This window comes from Bufo bufo, chromosome 5, assembly GCF_905171765.1.
Source record: "Bufo bufo chromosome 5, aBufBuf1.1, whole genome shotgun sequence".
Classification (NCBI taxonomy): Eukaryota; Metazoa; Chordata; class Amphibia; order Anura; family Bufonidae; genus Bufo; species Bufo bufo.
Genome location: NC_053393.1, coordinates 557,676,042 through 557,696,007, shown reverse-complemented (window position 1 = coordinate 557,696,007; position 19,966 = coordinate 557,676,042). Strand labels below are relative to the sequence as shown.

Below are 19,966 nucleotides of genomic sequence, written 5' to 3'. Positions count from 1 at the left end.
CCCCCTCACAGATTGACCCCCTCCCCCCCCCCCCACAGATCTGCACCCTCATGGTACCAGAATACACTGCATGACCCCCCCCCACACACAGATATGCACCCTCATGGCTCCAGAATACACCCACATGCCCCCCCATAGATCTGCACCCTTATGCCCCCAGAATACACCCACATGCCCCCCCCTCACAGATCTGCACCCTCATGTCCCCAGAATACACCACATGCCCCCCCCCCCTCACAGATCTGCACCCTCATGTCCCCAGAATACACCACATGCCCCCCCTCACAGATCTGCACCCTCATGTCCCCAGAATACACCACATGCCCCACCCCTCACAGATCTGCACCCTCATGTCCCCAGAATACACCACATGCCCCCCCTCACAGATCTGCACCCTCATGTCCCCAGAATACACCACATGCCCCCCCCTCACAGATCTGCACCCTCATGTCCCCAGAATACACCACATGCCCCCCCCTCAGATTGACCCCCCCCATAGATCTTCACCCTAATGACCCCAGAATACACCACATGCCCCCCCATAGATCTGCACCCTCATGGTACCAGAATACACCACATGCCCCCCCATAGATCTGCACCCTCATGGTACCAGAATACACTACATGCCCCCCCCCCCCCCACACACACACACAGAGATATGCACCCTCATGGTAACAGACTACACCACATGCCCCCCTACCAGACTGACCCACCCCATAACCCCCTCACAGACCTACACCCTCATGGGCCCCAGAATACACCACATGCCCCCCTCACAGATTAACCCCTCCATGTCCCCAGAATACACCACATGCCCCCTCACAGATTAACCCCCCCCCCATAATACACCACGTGCCCCCTCACAGATTAACCCCCCATGTCCCCAGAATACACCCCCCTCACAGATTAACCCCTCCATGTCCCCAGAATACACCACATGCCCCACTCACAGATTAACCCCCCCATGTCCCCAGAATATACCACATGCCCCCCTCACAGATTAACCCCCCCCCCCCCCATGTCCCCGGAATATACCACATGCCCCCCTCACAGATTAACCCCCCCCATGTCCCCAGAATATACCACATGCCCCCCTCACAGATTAACCCCCCCCATGTCCCCAGAATATACCACATGCCCCCCTCACAGATTAACCCCCCCCCATGTCCCCAGAATACACCACATGCCCCCTCACAGATTAACCCCCCCCATGTCCCCAGAATACACCACATGCCCCCTCCCTTCACAGATCTGTAACCTGCCTCCTCATGTATGCGCTCTTATGGACTCTAGCTCTGCAGCACATCCAGGCACACACAGCTCCTCCTCCTTCACAAGCTCCTGCAGTCTGGGTTTATAAGCACTTCCCACACTTGACCATGTGACCATGAAGGAGCATGTGACCAGTGACGTCACAGACCTCGTTCTAACAACTCCACTCTAGCATCTACCGTCCGGACAGCGGGAGGGAGAGCCCCGGCCTGAGGAGGAGCAGGTACCGGGGAGCCGGGGGCCGCAGTCAGTAGTGCAGTGTGTGATGTCTGTCACAGCTGGGGCTTCAGTAGTGCAGTGTATGATGTCTGTCACAGCTGGTGCTTCAGTAGTGCAGTGTGTGATGTCTGTCACAGCTGATGCTTCAGTAGTGCAGTGTGTGATGTCTGTCACAGCTGGGGCTTCAGTAGTGCAGTGTGTGATGTCTGTCACAGCTGGTGCTTCAGTAGTGCAGTGTATGATGTCTGTCACAGCTGGTGCTTCAGTAGTGCAGTGTGTGATGTCTGTCACAGCTGATGCTTCAGTAGTGCAGTGTGTGATGTCTGTGGCAGTTGATGCTTCAGTAGTGCAGTGTATGGTGGCTGTCACAGCTGGTGTTTCAGTAGTGCAGTGTATGATGTCTGTCACAGTTGATGCTTCAGTAGTGCAGTGTGTGATGTCTGTCACAGCTGATGCTTCAGTAGTGCAGTGTGTGATGTCTGTCACAGCTGATGCTTCAGTAGTGCAGTGTATGATGTCTGTCACAGTTGATGCTTCAGTAGTGCAGTGTGTGATGTCTGTCACAGCTGATGCTTCAGTAGTGCAGTGTGTGATGTCTGTCACAGCTGATGCTTCAGTAGTGCAGTGTATGATGTCTGTCACAGCTGATGCTTCAGTAGTGCAGTGTATGATGTCTGTCACAGCTGATGCTTCAGTAGTGCAGTGTATGATGTCTGTCACAGCTGATGCTTCAGTAGTGCAGTGTGTGATGTCTGTCACAGCTGATGCTTCAGTAGTGCAGTGTATGATGTCTGTCACAGCTGATGCTTCAGTAGTGCAGTGTATGATGTCTGTCACAGTTGATGCTTCAGTAGTGCAGTGTATGATGTCTGTCACAGCTGATGCTTCAGTAGTGCAGTGTATGATGTCTGTCACAGCTGATGCTTCAGTAGTGCAGTGTATGATGTCTGTCACAGTTGATGCTTCAGTAGTGCAGTGTGTGATGTCTATCACAGCGGATGCTTCAGTAGTGCAGTGTATGATGTCTGTGGCAGTTGATGCTTCAGTAGTGCAGTGTATGATGTCTGTGGCAGTTGATGCTTCAGTAGTGCAGTGTATGATGTCTGTCACAGTTGATGCTTCAGTAGTGCAGTGTGTGATGTCTGTCACAGCGGATGCTTCAGTAGTGCAGTGTATGATGTCTGTGGCAGTTGATGCTTCAGTAGTGCAGTGTGTGATGTCTGTCACAGCTGATGCTTCAGTAGTGCAGTGTATGATGTCTGTGGCAGTTGATGCTTCAGTAGTGCAGTGTGTGATGTCTGTCACAGCTGATGCTTCAGTAGTGCAGTGTATGATGTCTGTCACAGCTGATGCTTCAGTAGTGCAGTGTATGATGTCTGTCACAGTTGATGCTTCAGTAGTGCAGTGTATGATGTCTGTCACAGTTGATGCTTCAGTAGTGCAGTGTGTGATGTCTGTCACAGCTGGTGCTTCAGTAGTGCAGTGTATGATGTCTGTGGCAGTTGATGCTTCAGTAGTGCAGTGTGTGATGTCTGTCACAGCTGATGCTTCAGTAGTGCAGTGTATGATGTCTGTGGCAGTTGATGCTTCAGTAGTGCAGTGTGTGATGTCTGTCACAGCTGATGCTTCAGTAGTGCAGTGTATGATGTCTGTCACAGCTGATGCTTCAGTAGTGCAGTGTATGATGTCTGTCACAGCTGATGCTTCAGTAGTGCAGTGTATGATGTCTGTGGCAGTTGATGCTTCAGTAGTGCAGTGTGTGATGTCTGTCGCAGCGGATGCTTCAGTAGCGCAGTGTATGATGTCTGTCACAGCTGGTGCTTCAGTAGTGCAGTGTATGATGTCTGTCACAGCTGGTGCTTCAGTAGTGCAGTGTGTGATGTCTGTCACAGCTGGTGCTTCAGTAGTGCAGTGTGTGATGTCTGTCACAGCTGGTGCTTCAGTAGTGCAGTGTATGATGTCTGTCACAGCTGGTGCTTCAGTAGTGCAGTGTATGATGTCTGTGGCAGCTGATGCTTCAGTAGTGCAGTGTGTGATGTCTGTCACAGCTGGTGCTTCAGTAGTGCAGTGTATGATGTCTGTCACAGCTGGTGCTTCAGTAGTGCAGTGTGTGATGTCTGTCACAGCTGATGCTTCAGTAGTGCAGTGTATGATGTCTGTCACAGCTGGTGCTTCAGTAGTGCAGTGTGTGATGTCTGTCACAGCTGGTGCTTCAGTAGTGCAGTGTATGATGTCTGTCACAGCTGGTGCTTCAGTAGTGCAGTGTATGATGTCTGTGGCAGCTGGTGCTTCAGTAGTGCAGTGTATGATGTCTGTCACAGCTGATGCTTCAGTAGTGCAGTGTATGATGTCTGTCACAGCTGATGCTTCAGTAGTGCAGTGTATGATGTCTGTCACAGCTGATGCTTCAGTAGTGCAGTGTATGATGTCTTGGAGTTATGGAGTTCCCAGTAAATGTTGCTTGTTTTCCATGTTCCACATAACTAGATTGCAGTGAGATGGAGTCGGTCGGATACAATCTTATAGCGCATAGAAAGAAAAAAGAAAATACGAAAAAAAAAAAAAAAATAGCGCCCTGTGTATCACAGAAAATAAATAAATAAAACCTGATGAAGACGCTTTGGGCGGGGAGTGAGGATGGAGGAGGGAGAATAGGGGACAGCGTCCTCCACAGATCCCCCATAACTATGTCATACCCAGCCGCGTCAGCGGCTCATATGGGAAAATCCAAGCAAATAGACCTCTAGCACAATTCCCTTAAAATATCGTTATCGCAATTTTTAGGGCCCTAATCGCACAAAATTCCCATATCGTGCAGCCCTAGCCTACAGCAACATTACAGGAGCTGCAGGAATATCTGGCCAGTCCTGGCCGTGTGGTCCATGTGACAACAATCTCCCGTATTCTTCATATCTCTGGGCTATGGGGTAGAGGGCAAGACGAAAGCCTTTTCTTACCAAGAGAAACATCCAAGCCAGGCTACATTCTGCAAAAACACATCTGAAGTCTCCCAAAAGCAAGTGGGAAAAGGTGTTATGGTCTGCTGGAACCAAGGTGGGACTTTTTGGCCATAATTCCAAAAGATATGTTTGGCGCAAAAACAACACTGCCCATCCCCAGAAGAACCCCATCCCCACAGTGAAGCCTGGTGGTGGCAGCATCATGCCAAGGGGCTGTTCTTCTTCAGCTGGAACTGGGGCCTTAGTTAAGCTCGAGGGAATTCTGAACGGTTCCAAATACCTTTCAATATTGGCCCAAAACCTTCCGGCTTCTGCTAGAAAGCTGAACATGAAGAGGAACTACATCTTCCAGCATGACAACGACCCAAAGCATCCATCCAAATCAACAAAGGAATGGCTTCACCAGAAGAAGATTACAGTTTTGGAATGGCCCAGCCAGAGCCCAGACCTGAATCCGATTGACAATCTGTGGGGTGATCTGAAGAGGGCTGTGCCCAGGAGATGCCCTCGCAATCTGACAGATTTGGAGGGTTTTTGCAAAGAAGAGTCAAAATGTGCCATGCTGATAGACTCCTACCCAAAAAGACTGAGTGCTGGAATAAAATCAGAAGGTGCTTCAACAAAGTATTAGTTTAACCTGTTAAGGACACAGGGCGTACAGGTACGTCCTGTGTAGTTCCGATCACCGCCGCGCGGCGATCAAAACTGGGTGCCTGCTGAAATCAATCAGCAGGCACCCTGGGTCAATGCCAAGGGAGGTCCTGTGAACCCCCCCCCCCCCTCCGTATCGGTGATCGCTGCAAACCGCAGGTCAATTGCAGCGCTTTCGGAAGTTTTTGGATCCCCCAGAAACTTCAAAATACCTTCATTTTAATGTGCGGATGGTGCTGGGGATGGGGCGGGCAGGGGCGCGATCATCCGCCCGCCCCCTCTCTCAGGATCGCTGAGCGGTTTTAGCAGAGTGTCAGCACATTTCTGACACTCTGCTTGAAACGGCTGACATCATCACACAGATGTCAGCCGTTTAACCCCTTCCATGCTGCGGTCTGTAGCGACCGCTGTATGGAAGAGGTTAACAGGGAGGGAGCTCCCTCTCCCATCGGGGACTGCTGTGCCTTTTTTTTTAGCCCCTGATGGGAGACGGAGGGGGCCCCCCTCCCTCCCCATCACCCGCTTCTACGTTGTGGCAGCGAGTGATGGTTACCATGGCAACAGGACGCCTTCACAGGCTTCCTGCTGTCCATTGTGCTGATTAGACTTCTGCTAAAGTAAAAATACAGTACAATACACTATATAGTGTACTGTACTGTATTATACAGACATCAGACCCACTGGATCTTCAAGAACCAAGTGGGTCTGGGTCAAAAAAAAATAAAAGAAAAATTGAAAAAAAATGTTAATATAAAAAAACACATTTATCACTGATTAAAAATGAAAAAATATAAAATTCCCTACACATGTATGATATCACCGCGTCCGTAACGACCTGATCTATAAAATGGTCATGTTACTTTCCCTGCACGGTGAACACCATAAAAAATAAAAACTATGATGAAATTGAAATTTTGTCCACCCTACTTCCCAAAAAGGGTAATAAAAGTTATAAAAAAAAATCGTATGTACACCAAAATAGTACCAATCAAACCTTCACCTGATCCCACAAAACATTAGCCCCTACATGAGACTATGGCCCAAATAATTGAAAAACTAATGCTCTCAGACTAAAACATGATTTTTTTTGTTTCAAAAATGCTTTGTGCTTATGTTAAACGTAAAAAAAAAAAAAAAAAAAGTAGACATATTAGGTATCGCCGCATCCGTAAGAACCTGCTCTATAAAAGTACCACATGACCTAAACCCTGAGGTAAACACCTTTAAAAAAAAAAAAAAAAAAAGCCATTTTTTGTCACCTCACATCACAAAAAGTGTTAAAATTTTTTTTAATAAAAACTATGCTAAAAAAATATTTGTTTTGTCACCTCACATCAAAAACGGAAAAAACTAAGGCTCTCAAACTCAAAGACGGTAATGTGGCACAGCGGGTGAACGGAGCGGCGCCCAGGAATAATGGTGAGTGCTGGGACATAGCTGGGTGCCGCTCTGTGTAGCCTGATACTGAAAGTCTGGACCCACGTCTTTAACACATAATACAGGAGGCGGGTGCCGGCAGCAGAATCGCATTGCCGGCACCCTGCCCCTGACAGGGAGATGCGATCAGCGGCAGTTAACCCCTCAGGTGCGGCACCTGAGGGGTTAACTGCCGCTGATCTGCCAGTACCCGCCTCCTGTATTAAGGGGTAATTATCATTGGTGGTGCAGTGTGACCCCCCCTCAACCCCCCCATCCCATTAAAATCATTGGTGGCACAGTGCGCCGGCCCCTCTCAACCCCCCAGTATTAAAATCATTGGTGGTAGTGGCCACAGGGTCCTCTCCCCTCCCCCTCATTGGTGGTGCAGTGGCAGCTTCTGATCGGAGCCCCAGCTTCTGATCGGAGCCCCAGCTGGGGATCTGATTGGTTACCATGGCAGCCAGGACGCTACTGAAGCCCTGGCTGCCATGGTAACATCCCTGATGCTGTGTGCACAGAGCAGCAGGGACAGTGTGAAGTCCTATTCACCCTGATAGAGCTGTCACAGGGTGAATAGGACAAGGGATGAAAGATCCTAGGTTCTGGCCCCTAAGGGGGGAAATAGTTATTAAATAAAAAGTGTAAAAAAAAGGAAAAAAAAACCCCCCACCAAAATATGAAGTATGAATCACCCCCATTTTCCAATTTCACATATAAAATGTAGAAATAATAAACATATTACACATCGCCACGTCAGAAAAGTCCAAACTATTAAAATATTAAAAAAAACTATGCGGTAAACGCCGGAACAGAAAAAAATAAATAAAAACTGCGCGATTCGCCATTTTTTAAAATGCGGAATGCACGTGGCTTTTTTGGTTTATTTTTTTCGCGTGGTATTGAATGGTATCGAGTATCGCAATTATTTTTCATGGTATCGAAACCGAATCAAAAAATTGGTATCGCAACAACTCTAGTATTCTGTCAGTCACAGGCCGCACTGACATCCTGCGCATGCGCTGCTCTCCTGACGTGGGGGACACTGAAGTCTCTGCCGGAGAGGGACCTGGGAGGCGTCCACCAGTGTCTCCAGCAGTGGTCGTCCTCTCCCATAGACGTCCATGTTATGAGGATGTATCCCAGCAGTGATACCAGTATAAGTGTTACATGACCACTGTGGCCATGATGGTTTACATTACTGGTATCACAATTGCAGCCAGTGATTGAATGTAAGGGTCGTGTGAGGGTACACCATACTTTATACTGCTGTCACCTCAAACATGGAGGAACTGCCCTGACGAGATCTTCCAGTCATCAGTCCAGACAATAGAGAGAAGACCTCATCTCCTCTGATTTCTCCCAAATGTCCCTCATCATCTCCGGTCATTATAAGCATTTCTATGGGATTTCATGCGGATTCTACATTGACTCCTCTTCTTCCATTCAGGTTCCTGTGATATAGGATTGTCCGATGACATCATCAGTACCAGATAATGGATGGAGACGGGGACAAGATGGCGGAGAGGATGTTAGATCTTACCCTAGAGATACTCCTCCTGCTTCTTTAGACCAGACCTTTTGGGTTATTTGTGAGAGAATTTGGTCCTCACATGACAACAGATCCGTAGTCTTTACAGTACAAGTACACTGCGTGCAGAATTATTAGGCAAATGAGTATTTTGACCACATCATCCTCTTTATGCATGTTGTCTTATTCCAAGCTGTATAGGCTCGAAAGCCTACTACCAATTAAGCATATTAGGTGATGTGCATCTCTGTAATGAGAAGGGGTGTGGTCTAATGACATCAACACCCTATATTAGGTGTGCATAATTATTAGGCAACTTCCTTTCCTTTGGCAAAATGGGTCAAAAGAAGGACTTGACAGGCTCAGAAAAGTCAAAAATAGTGAGATATCTTGCAGAGGGATGCAGCACTCTTAAAATTGCAAAGCTTCTGAAGCGTGATCATCGAACAATCAAGCGTTTCATTCAAAATAGTCAACAGGGTCGCAAGAAGCGTGTGGAAAAACCAAGGCGCAAAATAACTGCCCATGAACTGAGAAAAGTCAAGCGTGCAGCTGCCAAGATGCCACTTGCCACCAGTTTGGCCATATTTCAGAGCTGCAACATCACTGGAGTGCCCAAAAGCACAAGGCGTGCAATACTCAGAGACATGGCCAAGGTAAGAAAGGCTGAAAGACGACCACCACTGAACAAGACACACAAGCTGAAACGTCAAGACTGGGCCAAGAAATATCTCAAGACTGATTTTTCTAAGGTTTTATGGACTGATGAAATGAGAGTGATAGGGATGAGCAAACCCGAACTGTATAGTTCGGGTTCGTACCGAATTTTGGGGTGTCCGTGACACGCACCCGAACCCGAACATTTTCGTAAAAGTCCGGGTTCGGGTTCGGTGTTCGGCGCTTTCTTGGCGCTTTTTGAAAGGCTGCAAAGCAGCCAATCAACAAGCGTCATACTACTTGCCCCAAGAGGCCATCACAGCCTTGCCTACTATTGGCATGGCTGTGATTGGCCAGTGCAGCATGTGACCCAGCCTCTATATAAGCTTGGGTCACGTAGCGCCGCACGTCACTCTGCTATGATCAGTATAGGGAGAGGTTGCAGCTGCGACGTTAGGGCGAGATTAGGCAGATTAACTCCTCCAAAAGACTTCATTCTGTGATCGATCTGCAGCTGTGGATCATTGAAGTGCTGATATTGACTTGCTCACTTTTTTGAGGCTGCCCAGAGCGTTTTTATATCACTTTTTTCTGGGGTGATCGGCGGCCATTTTGTGACTTGTGGTGCGCCAGCACAAGCTATCACCAAGTGTATTTAACCATCGATAGTCTGGTTATTTTGTGCTATATACTACATCAACTGCAGGCTGAGCCTGTGTCACCGAAGTGCATTTAACCATCAACAGTCTGGTTATTTTTTGGCCATATACTACATCAGGGGCAAGTTGAGCCTGTGTCACCCAGCGCCTAAAAAATAGACCTGACATTTCTATTCAACCAAATCTGCACAGTTTTAGCTGGTCAAGTTATTGGTAGTGACCGTAAAAGCACAGTTTTTGTTCTGGGTTGAAAAACTATTCCCAAATTTGCCATTCTCAAAATAACTAGTTTCTGCTATATCAGGCCTACTTGAAATCTATCCCAAAAAGGATATCTTACATTGAAGGTGCTGATAGTGTCATTCAGAAAAACCTAAGACACACGCTACCGTGCAGATAGAAGTGTCATTCTGTGATTAAACCTATAACTGTCACACAGCGCAAAAAAAAACAGGCCTCACATTTTTATTCAACCAAATCTGTACTGTTTTAGTTGGTCAAGTTATTTGTAGTGACCGTAAAAGCACAGTTTTTGTTCTGGGTTGAAAAACTATTCCCAAATTTGCCATTTTCAAAATTGTGGTGAACGGGAACAATGAGGAAAACATCTAATAAGGGACGCGGACGTGGACATGGTCGTGGTGGTGTTAGTGGACCCTCTGGTGCTGGGAGAGGACGTGGCCGTTCTGCCACAGCCACACGTCCTAGTGAACCAACTACCTCAGGTCCCAGTAGCCAGCAGAATTTACAGCCATATTTGGTGGGGCCCAATGCCGTTCTAAGGATGGTAAGGCCTGAGCAGGTACAGGCATTAGTCAATTGGGTGGCCGACAGTGCATCCAGCATGTTCACATTATCTCCCACCCAGTCTTCTGCAGAAAGCGCACAGATGGCGCATGAAAACCAAGCCCATCAGTCTGTCACATCACCCCCATGCATATCAGGGAAACTGTCTGAGCCTCAAGTTATGCAGCAGTCTCTTATGCTGTTTGAAGACTCTGCTGGCAGGGTTTCCCAAGGGCATCCACCTAGCCCTTCACCAGGGGTGGAAGAGATAGAATGCACTAACGCACAACCACTTATGTTTCTTGATGATGAGGACATGGGAATACCACCTCAGCACGTCTCTGATGATGACGAAACACAGGTGCCAACTGCTGCGTCTTTCTGCAGTGTGCAGACTGAACAGGAGGTCAGGGATCAAGACTGGGTGGAAGACGATGCAGGGGACGATGAGGTCCTAGACCCCACATGGAATGAAGGTCGTGCCACTGACTTTCACAGTTCGGAGGAAGAGGCAGTGGTGAGACCGAGCCAACAGCGTAGCAAAAGAGGGAGCAGTGGGCAAAATCAGAACACCCGCCGCCAAGAGACTCCGCCTGCTACTGACCGCCGCCATCTGGGACCGAGCACCCCAAAGGCAGCTTCAAGGAGTTCCCTGGCATGGCACTTCTTCAAACAATGTGCTGACGACAAGACCCGAGTGGTTTGCACGCTGTGCCATCAGAGCCTGAAGCGAGGCATTAACGTTCTGAACCTTAGCACAACCTGCATGACCAGGCACCTGCATGCAAAGCATGAACTGCAGTGGAGTAAACACCTTAAAAACAAGGAACTCACTCAGGCTCCCCCTGCTACCTCTTCTGCTGCTGCCGCCTCGGCCTCTTCTGCTGCTGCCGCCGCCTCGGCCTCTTCCTCCGCCTCTGGAGGAACGTTGGCACCTGCCGCCCAGCAAACATGGGATGTACCACCAACACCACCACCTGCGTCACCAAGCATCTCAACCATGTCACACGGCAGCGTTCAGCTCTCCATCTCACAAACATTTGAGAAAAAGATTAAATTCCCACCTAGCCACCCTCGATCCCTGGACCTCAGCCGTGTTAGCCCCCCCATATCAAAATTTTTGAACAAAACATATGCAATTGGTTAGATCTTTGTTAGATCAGGTTAGATCAATTGTTGTTTGCGTTAGATCTCATACAGAAGTAGAGATATTAACAGTTATTTGCAGGGGGGGCTAACCCGTCATAAGCCCCCCCTTATCAAAAAATTGACAAAAAAATTAGCTATTTTGGAAGATATTTGTTAGATCAGGTATGATCAACTAGTTGTTTTGTTAGATCTCACATAATTACAGACTTATTAAGTGATTAATGAGGGGGGGCTAGCCCCCCCACATGCAATTTTCAGGTAAAATTTGATGCAGAGTAATAGGTCTTCGTTAGATCCGGTAAGATCAAGTGGTTTCAACGTTAGACCTCATATAATTACAGAGATATTATGGATATTTGCTATTACGTCAGGGGGGGCTAGCCCCCCCACATGCAATTTTCTGGTAAAATTTGATGCAGACTAATAGGCCTTCGTTAGATCCGGTAAGATCAAGTGGTTTCAACGTTAGAGCTCATATAATTACAGAGATATTTCACATAAAAATACAGATATTAGGTAGTATTAAATAGGGGGGCTAGCCCCCCCACATGCAATTTTCTGGTAAAATTTGATGCAGACTAATAGGCCTTTGTTAGATCCGGTAAGATCAAGTGGTTTCAACGTTAGATCTCATATAATTACATAGATATTATGGATATTTGCTATTACGTCAGGGGGGGCTAGCCCCCCCCACACGCAATTTTCTGGTAAAATTTGATGCAGACTAATAGGCCTTCGTTAGATCCGGTAAGATCAAGTGGTTTCAACGTTAGATCTCATTTAATTACAGAGATATTTCACATAAAAATACAGATATTAGGTAGTATTAAATAGGGGGGCTAGCCCCCCCACATGCAATTTTCTGGTAAAATTTGATGCAGACTAATAGGCCTTTGTTAGATCCGGTAAGATCAAGTGGTTTCAACGTTAGATCTCATATAATTACATAGATATTATGGATATTTGCTATTACGTCAGGGGGGGCTAGCCCCCCCACACGCAATTTTCTGGTAAAATTTGATGCAGACTAATAGGCCTTCGTTAGATCCGGTAAGATCAAGTGGTTTCAACGTTAGATCTCATTTAATTACAGAGATATTATGGATATTTGCTATTACGTCAGGGGGGGGCTAGCCCCCCTATTTAATACTTCCTAATATCTGTGTTTTCATTTGAAATATCTCTGTAATTAAATGAGATCTAACGTTGAAACCACTTGATCTTACCTGATCTAACAAATATCTTCCAAAATAGCTAATTTTTTTGGTCAATTTTTTGATAAGGGGGGGCTGATGACGGGTTAGCCCCCCCTGCAAATAACTGTTAATATCTCTACTTCTGTATGAGATCTAACGCAAACAACAATTGATCTAACCTGATCTAACAAAGATCTAACCAATTGCATATGTTTTGTTCAAAAATTTTGATATGGGGGGGCTAACACGGCTGAGGTGATCCCTGGCCCTGAATGCCAGCATTTCTAAACTACTGGCCTATGAAATGCTGTCATTTAGGCTGGTGGACACACACAGCTTCAAACAGCTCATGTCGCTTGCTGTCCCACAGTATGTTGTTCCCAGTCGCCACTACTTCTCCAAGAGAGCCGTGCCTTCCCTGCACAACCAAGTGTCCGATAAAATCAAGTGTGCACTGCGCAACGCCATCTGTGGCAAGGTCCACCTAACCACAGATACGTGGACCAGTAAGCACGGCCAGGGACGCTATATCTCCCTAACTGCACACTGGGTAAATGTAGTGGTGGCTGGGCCCCAGGCGGAGAGCTGTTTGGCGCACGTCCTTCCGCCGCCAAGGATCGCAGGGCAACATTCTTTGCCTCCTGTTGCCTCCTCCTCCTACTCAGCTTCCTCCTCCTCTTCTTCCACCTGCTCATCCAGTCAGCCACACACCTTCACCACCAACTTCAGCACAGCCCGGGGTAAACGTCAGCAGGCCATTCTGAAACTCATATGTTTGGGGGACAGGCCCCACACCGCACAGGAGTTGTGGGGGGGTATAGAACAACAGACCGACGAGTGGTTGCTGCCGGTGAGCCTCAAGCCCGGCCTGGTGGTGTGCGATAATGGGCGAAATCTCGTTGCAGCTCTGGGACTAGCCGGTTTGACGCACATCCCTTGCCTGGCGCATGTGCTGAATTTGGTGGTGCAGAAGTTCATTCACAACTACCCCGACATGTCAGAGCTGCTGCATAAAGTGCGGGCCGTCTGTTCTCGCTTCCGGCGTTCACATCCTGCTGCTGCACGCCTGTCTGCGCTACAGCGTAACTTCGGCCTTCCCGCTCACCGCCTCATATGCGACGTGCCTACCAGGTGGAACTCCACCTTGCACATGCTGGACAGACTGTGCGAGCAGCAGCAGGCCATAGTGGAGTTTCAGCTGCAGCACGCACGGGTCAGTCGCACTGCGGAACAGACACACTTCACCACCAATGACTGGGCCTCCATGCGAGACCTGTGTGCCCTGTTGCGCTGTTTCGAGTACTCCACCAACATGGCCAGTGGCGATGACGCCGTTATCAGCGTTACAATACCACTTCTATGTCTCCTTGAGAAAACACTTAGGGCGATGATGGAAGAGGAGGTGGCCCAGGAGGAAGAGGGGTCATTTTTAGCACTTTCAGGCCAGTCTCTTCGAAGTGACTCAGAGGGAGTTTTTTTGCAACACCAGAGGCCAGGTACAAATGTGGCCAGACAGGGCCCACTACTGGAGGACGAGGAGGACGAGGATGAGGAGGAGGTGGAGGAGGATGAGGAGGAAGCATGTTCACAGCGGGGTGGCACCCAAAGCAGCTCGGGCCCATCACTGGTGCGTGGCTGGGGGGAAACACAGGACGATGACGATACGCCTCCCACAGAGGACAGCTTGTCCTTACCTCTGGGCAGCCTGGCACACATGAGCGACTACATGCTGCAGTGCCTGCGCAACGACAGCAGAGTTGCCCACATTTTAACGTGTGCGGACTACTGGGTTGCCACCCTGCTGGATCCCCGGTACAAAGACAATGTGCCCACCTTACTTCCTACACTGGAGCTTGATAGGAAGATGCGCGAGTACAAGAGCACGTTGGTAGACGCGCTACTGAGAGCATTCCCAAATGTCACAGGGGAACCAGTGGAAGCCCAAGGCGAAGGCAGAGGAGGAGCAAGAGGTCGCCAACGCAGCTGTGTCACGGCCAGCTCCTCTGAGGGCAGGGTTAGCATGGCAGAGATGTGGAAAAGTTTTGTCACCACGCCACAGCTAAGTGCACCACCACCTGATACGGAACGTGTTAGCAGGAGGCAACATTTCACTAACATGGTGGAACAGTACGTGTGCACACCCCTCCACGTACTGACTGATGGTTCGGCCCCATTCAACTTCTGGGTCTCCAAATTGTCCACGTGGCCAGAGCTAGCCTTTTATGCCTTGGAGGTGCTGGCCTGCCCAGCGGCCAGCGTTTTGTCTGAACGTGTATTTAGCACGGCAGGGGGCGTCATTACAGACAAACGCAGCCGCCTGTCTACAGCCAATGTGGACAAGCTGACGTTCATAAAAATGAACCAGGCATGGATCCCACAGGACCTGTCCATCCCTTGTGCAGATTAGACATTAACTACCTCCCCTTAACCATATATTATTGTACTCCAGGGCACTTCCTCATTCAATACTATTTTTATTTTCATTTTACCATTATATTGCGGGGCAACCCAAAGTTGAATGAACCTCTCCTCTGTCTGGGTGCCGGGGCCTAAATGTGTGACAGTGGCCTGTTCCAGTGGTGGGTGACGTGAAGCCTGATTCTCTGCTAGGACATGAAGACAGATTCTGCGCTGACATAAGGCCAGATTCTCTGTTACGGGACCTCTCTCCTCTGTCTGGGTGCCGGGGCCTAAATGTGTGACAGTGGCCTGTTCCAGTGGTGGGTGACGTGAAGCCTGATTCTCTGCTATGACATGAAGACTGATTCTGTGCTGACATAAGGCCAGATTCTCTGTTACGGGACCTCTCTCCTCTGTCTGGGTGCCGGGGCCTAAATATGTGACAGTGGCCTGTTCCAGTGGTGGGTGACGTGATGCCTGATTCTCTGCTATGACATGAAGACTGATTCTGCGCTGACATAAGGCCAGATTCTCTGTTACGGGACCTCTCTCCTCTGTCTGGGTGCCGGGGCCTAAATGTGTGACAGTGGCCTGTTCCAGTGGTGGGTGACGTTAAGCCTGATTCTCTGCTATGACATGAAGACTGATTCTGTGCTGACATAAGGCCAGATTCTCTGTTACGGGACCTCTCTCCTCTGTCTGGGTGCCTGGGCCTAAATATGTGACAGTGGCCTGTTCCAGTGGTGGGTGACGTGAAGCCTGATTCTCTGCTATGACATGAAGACAGATTCTGTGCTGACATAAGGCCAGATTCTCTGTTACAGGACCTCTCTCCTCTGCCTGGGTGCCTGGGCCTAAATATGTGACAGTGGCCTGTTCCAGTGGTGGGTGACGTGAAGCCTGATTCTCTGCTATGACATGAAGACTGATTCTCTGCTGACATAAGGCCAGATTCTCTGTTACGGGACCTCTCTCCTCTGCCTGGGTGCCTGGGCCTAAATATGTGACAGTGGCCTGTTCCAGTGGTGGGTGACATGAAGCCTGATTCTCTGCTATGACATGAAGACTGATTCTCTGCTGACATGAAGCCAGATTCTCTGTTACGGGACCTCTTTCCTCTGTCTGGGTGCCGGGGCCTAAATATGTGACAGTGACCTGTTCCAGTGGTGGGTGAAGTGAAGCCTGATTCTCTGCTATGACATGAAGACTGATTCTGCGCTGACATAAGGCCAGATTTTCTGTTACGGGACCGCTCTCCTCTGTCGGGGTGCCTGGGCCTAAATGTGTGACAGTGGCCTGTTCCAGTGGTGGGTGACGTGAAGCCTGATTCTCTGCTATGACATGAAGACTGATTCTGCGCTGACATAAGGCCAGATTCTCTGTTACGAGACCTCTCTCCTCTGTCTGGGTGCCGGGGCCTAAATATGTGACAGTGGCCTGTTCCAGTGGTGGGTGACGTGAAGCCTGATTCTCTGCTATGACATGAAGCCTGATTCTCTGCTATGGGACCTCTCGCCTCTGTCTGGGTGCCGGGGCCTAAATGTGTGACAGTGGCCTGTTCCAGTGGTGGGTGACGTGAAGCCTGATTCTCTGCTATGACATGAAGACTGATTCTGCGCTGACATAAGGCCAGATTCTCTGTTACGGGACCTCTCTCCTCTGCCTGGGTGCCTGGGCCTAAATATGTGACAGTGGCCTGTTCCAGTGGTGGGTGACGTGAAGCCTGATTCTCTGCTATGACATGAAGACAGATTCTGTGCTGACATAAGGCCAGATTCTCTGTTACGGGACCTCTCTCCTCTGTCTGGGTGCCGGGGCCTAAATATGTGACAGTGGCCTGTTCCAGTGGTGGGTGACGTGAAGCCTGATTCTCTGCTATGACATGAAGCCTGATTCTCTGCTATGGGACCTCTCGCCTCTGTCTGGGTGCCGGGGCCTAAATGTGTGACAGTGGCCTGTTCCAGTGGTGGGTGACGTGAAGCCTGATTCTCTGCTATGACATGAAGACTGATTCTGCGCTGACATAAGGCCAGATTCTCTGTTACGGGACCTCTCTCCTCTGCCTGGGTGCCTGGGCCTAAATATGTGACAGTGGCCTGTTCCAGTGGTGGGTGACATGAAGCCTGATTCTCTGCTATGACATGAAGACTGATTCTCTGCTGACATGAAGCCAGATTCTCTGTTACGGGACCTCTCTCCTCTGTCTGGGTGCCGGGGCCTAAATATGTGACAGTGGCCTGTTCCAGTGGTGGGTGACGTGAAGCCTGATTCTCTGCTATGACATTAAGACTGATTCTGTGCTGACATAAGGCCAGATTCTCTGTTACGGGACCTCTCTCCTCTGTCTGGGTGCCGGGGCCTAAATATGTGACAGTGGCCTGTTCCAGTGGTGGGTGACGTGAAGCCTGATTCTCTGCTATGACATGAAGACTGATTCTGCGCTGACATAAGGCCAGATTCTCTGTTACGGGACCTCTCTCCTCTGTCTGGGTGCCGGGGCCTAAATGTGTGACAGTGGCCTGTTCCAGTGGTGGGTGACGTGAAGCCTGATTCTCTGCTATGACATGAAGACTGATTCTGCGCTGACATAAGGCCAGATTCTCTGTTACGGGACCTCTCTCCTCTGTCTGGGTGCCGGGGCCTAAATGTGTGACAGTGGCCTGTTCCAGTGGTGGGTGACGTGAAGCCTGATTCTCTGCTATGACATGAAGACAGATTCTGTGCTGACATAAGGCCAGATTCTCTGTTACGGGACCTCTCTCCTCTGCCTGGGCCTAAATGTGTGACAGTGGCCTGTTCCAGTGGTGGGTGACGTGAAGCCTGATTCTCTGCTATGACATGAAGACTGATTCTGCGCTGACATAAGGCCAGATTCTCTGTTACGGGACCTCTCTCCTCTGCCTGGGTCTAAATATGTGACAGTGGCCTGTTCCAGTGGTGGGTGACGTGAAGCCTGATTCTCTGCTATGACATGAAGACTGATTCTGCGCTGACATAAGGCCAGATTCTCTGTTACGGGACCTCTCTCCTCTGTCTGGGTGCCGGGGCCTAAATGTGTGACAGTGGCCTGTTCCAGTGGGGGGTGACGTGAAGCCTGATTCTCTGCTATGACATGAAGACTGATTCTGTGCTGACATAAGGCCAGATTCTCTGTTACGGGACCTCTCTCCTCTGCCTGGGTGCCTGGGCCTAAATATGTGACAGTGGCCTGTTCCAGTGGTGGGTGACGTGAAGCCTGATTCTCTACTATGACATGAAGACTGATTCTGTCCTGACATAAGGCCAGATTCTCTGTTACGGGACCTCTCTCCTCTGTCTGGGTGCCGGGGCCTAAATATGTGACAGTGGCCTGTTCCAGTGGTGGGTGACGTGAAGCCTGATTCTCTGCTATGACATGAAGACTGATTCTGCGCTGACATGAAGCCAGATTCTCTGCTATGGCATGAAGAGACTGATTCTCTGCTATGGGACCTCTGTCCAATTGATATTGGTTAATTTTTATTTTTTAAATTTTTATTTTAATTCATTTCCCTATCCACATTTGTTTGCAGGGGATTTACCTACATGTTGCTGCCTTTTGCAGCCCTCTAGCTCTTTCCTGGGCTGTTTTACAGCCTTTTCAGTGCCGAAAAGTTCGGGTCCCCATTTACTTCAATGGGGTTCGGGTTCGGGACGAAGTTCGGGTCGGGTTCGGATCCCGAACCCGAACATTTCCGGGAAGTTCGGCCGAACTTCTCGAACCCGAACATCCAGGTGTTCGCTCAACTCTAGAGAGTGAGTCTTGATGGGCCAGATGGATGGGCCCGTGGCTGAATTGGTAAAGGGCAGAGAGCTCCAGTCCGACTCAGACGCCAGCAAGGTGGAGGTGGAGTACTGGTTTGGGCTGGTATCATCAAAGATGAGCTTGTGGGGCCTTTTCGGGTTGAGGATGGAGTCAAGCTCAACTCCCAGTCCTACTGCCAGTTTCTGGAAGACACCTTCTTCAAGCAGTGGTACAGGAAGAAGTCTGCATCCTTCAAGAAAAACATGATTTTCATGCAGGACAATGCTCCATCACACGCGTCCAAGTACTCCACAGCGTGGCTGGCAAGAAAGGGTATAAAAGAAGAAAATCTAATGACATGGCCTCCTTGTTCACCTGATCTGAACCCCATTGAGAACCTGTGGTCCATCATCAAATGTGAGATTTACAAGGAGGGAAAACAGTACACCTCTCTGAACAGTGTCTGGGAGGCTGTGGTTGCTGCTGCACACAATGTTGATGGTGAACAGATCAAAACACTGACAGAATCCATGGATGGCAGGCTTTTGAGTGTCCTTGCAAAGAAAGGTGGCTATATTGGTCACTGATTTGTTTTTGTTTTGTTTTTAATTGTCAGAAATGTATATTTGTGAATGTTGAGATGTTATATTGGTTTCACTGGTAAAAATAAATAATTGAAATGGGTATATATTTGTTTTTTGTTAAGTTGCCTAATAATTATGCACAGTAATAGTCACCTGCACACACTGGCCTCCTTGTTCACCTGATCTGAACCCCATTGAGAACCTGTGGTCCATCATCAAATGTGAGATTTACAAGGAGGGAAAACAGTACACCTCTCTGAACAGTGTCTGGGAGGCTGTGGTTGCTGCTGCACGCAATGTTGATGGTGAACAGATCAAAACACTGACAGAATCCATGGATGGCAGGCTTTTGAGTGTCCTTGCAAATAAAGGTGGCTATATTGGTCACTGATTTGTTTTTGTTTTGTTTTTAATTGTCAGAAATTTATATTTGTGAATGTTGAGATGTTATATTGGTTTCACTGGTAAAAATAAATAATTGAAATGGGTATATATTTGTTTTTTGTTAAGTTGCCTAATAATTATGCACAGTAATAGTCACCTGCACACACAGATATCCCCCTAAAATAGCTAAAACTAAAAACAAACTAAAAACTACTTCCAAAAATATTCAGCTTTGATATTAATGAGTTTTTTGGGTTCATTGAGAACATGGTTGTTGTTCAATAATAAAATTAATCCTCAAAAATACAACTTGCCTAATAATTCTGCACTCCCTGTACT

General features: G+C 48.6%; 1 protein-coding gene and 1 long non-coding RNA gene across 2 annotated transcripts in view; one reads left to right on the top strand and one right to left on the bottom strand.

Annotated features, from left to right (window-relative positions):
- Nucleotides 1-7,964: 7,964 nt before the first annotated feature.
- Nucleotides 7,965-19,966, bottom strand: part of LOC121000879 — a 20,689-nt gene continuing 8,687 nt past the window's right edge. Inside the window, exons 2-3 of the long non-coding RNA XR_005778920.1 lie at nucleotides 14,342-14,348; nucleotides 7,965-8,083 (exon numbers count right to left, since the gene is read on the bottom strand). This is a non-coding gene — a long non-coding RNA (uncharacterized LOC121000879). The remainder of the gene's footprint in view (nucleotides 8,084-14,341; nucleotides 14,349-19,966) is intronic.
- The window catches only part of LOC121000855 (zinc finger protein OZF-like), a 43,726-nt gene continuing 32,891 nt past the window's right edge, over nucleotides 9,132-19,966 (top strand). The window contains exons 1-3 of the mRNA XM_040431588.1: nucleotides 9,132-9,144; nucleotides 13,231-13,236; nucleotides 14,043-14,054. The gene's annotated coding sequence lies outside the window, so the exon portion shown is untranslated. The remainder of the gene's footprint in view (nucleotides 9,145-13,230; nucleotides 13,237-14,042; nucleotides 14,055-19,966) is intronic.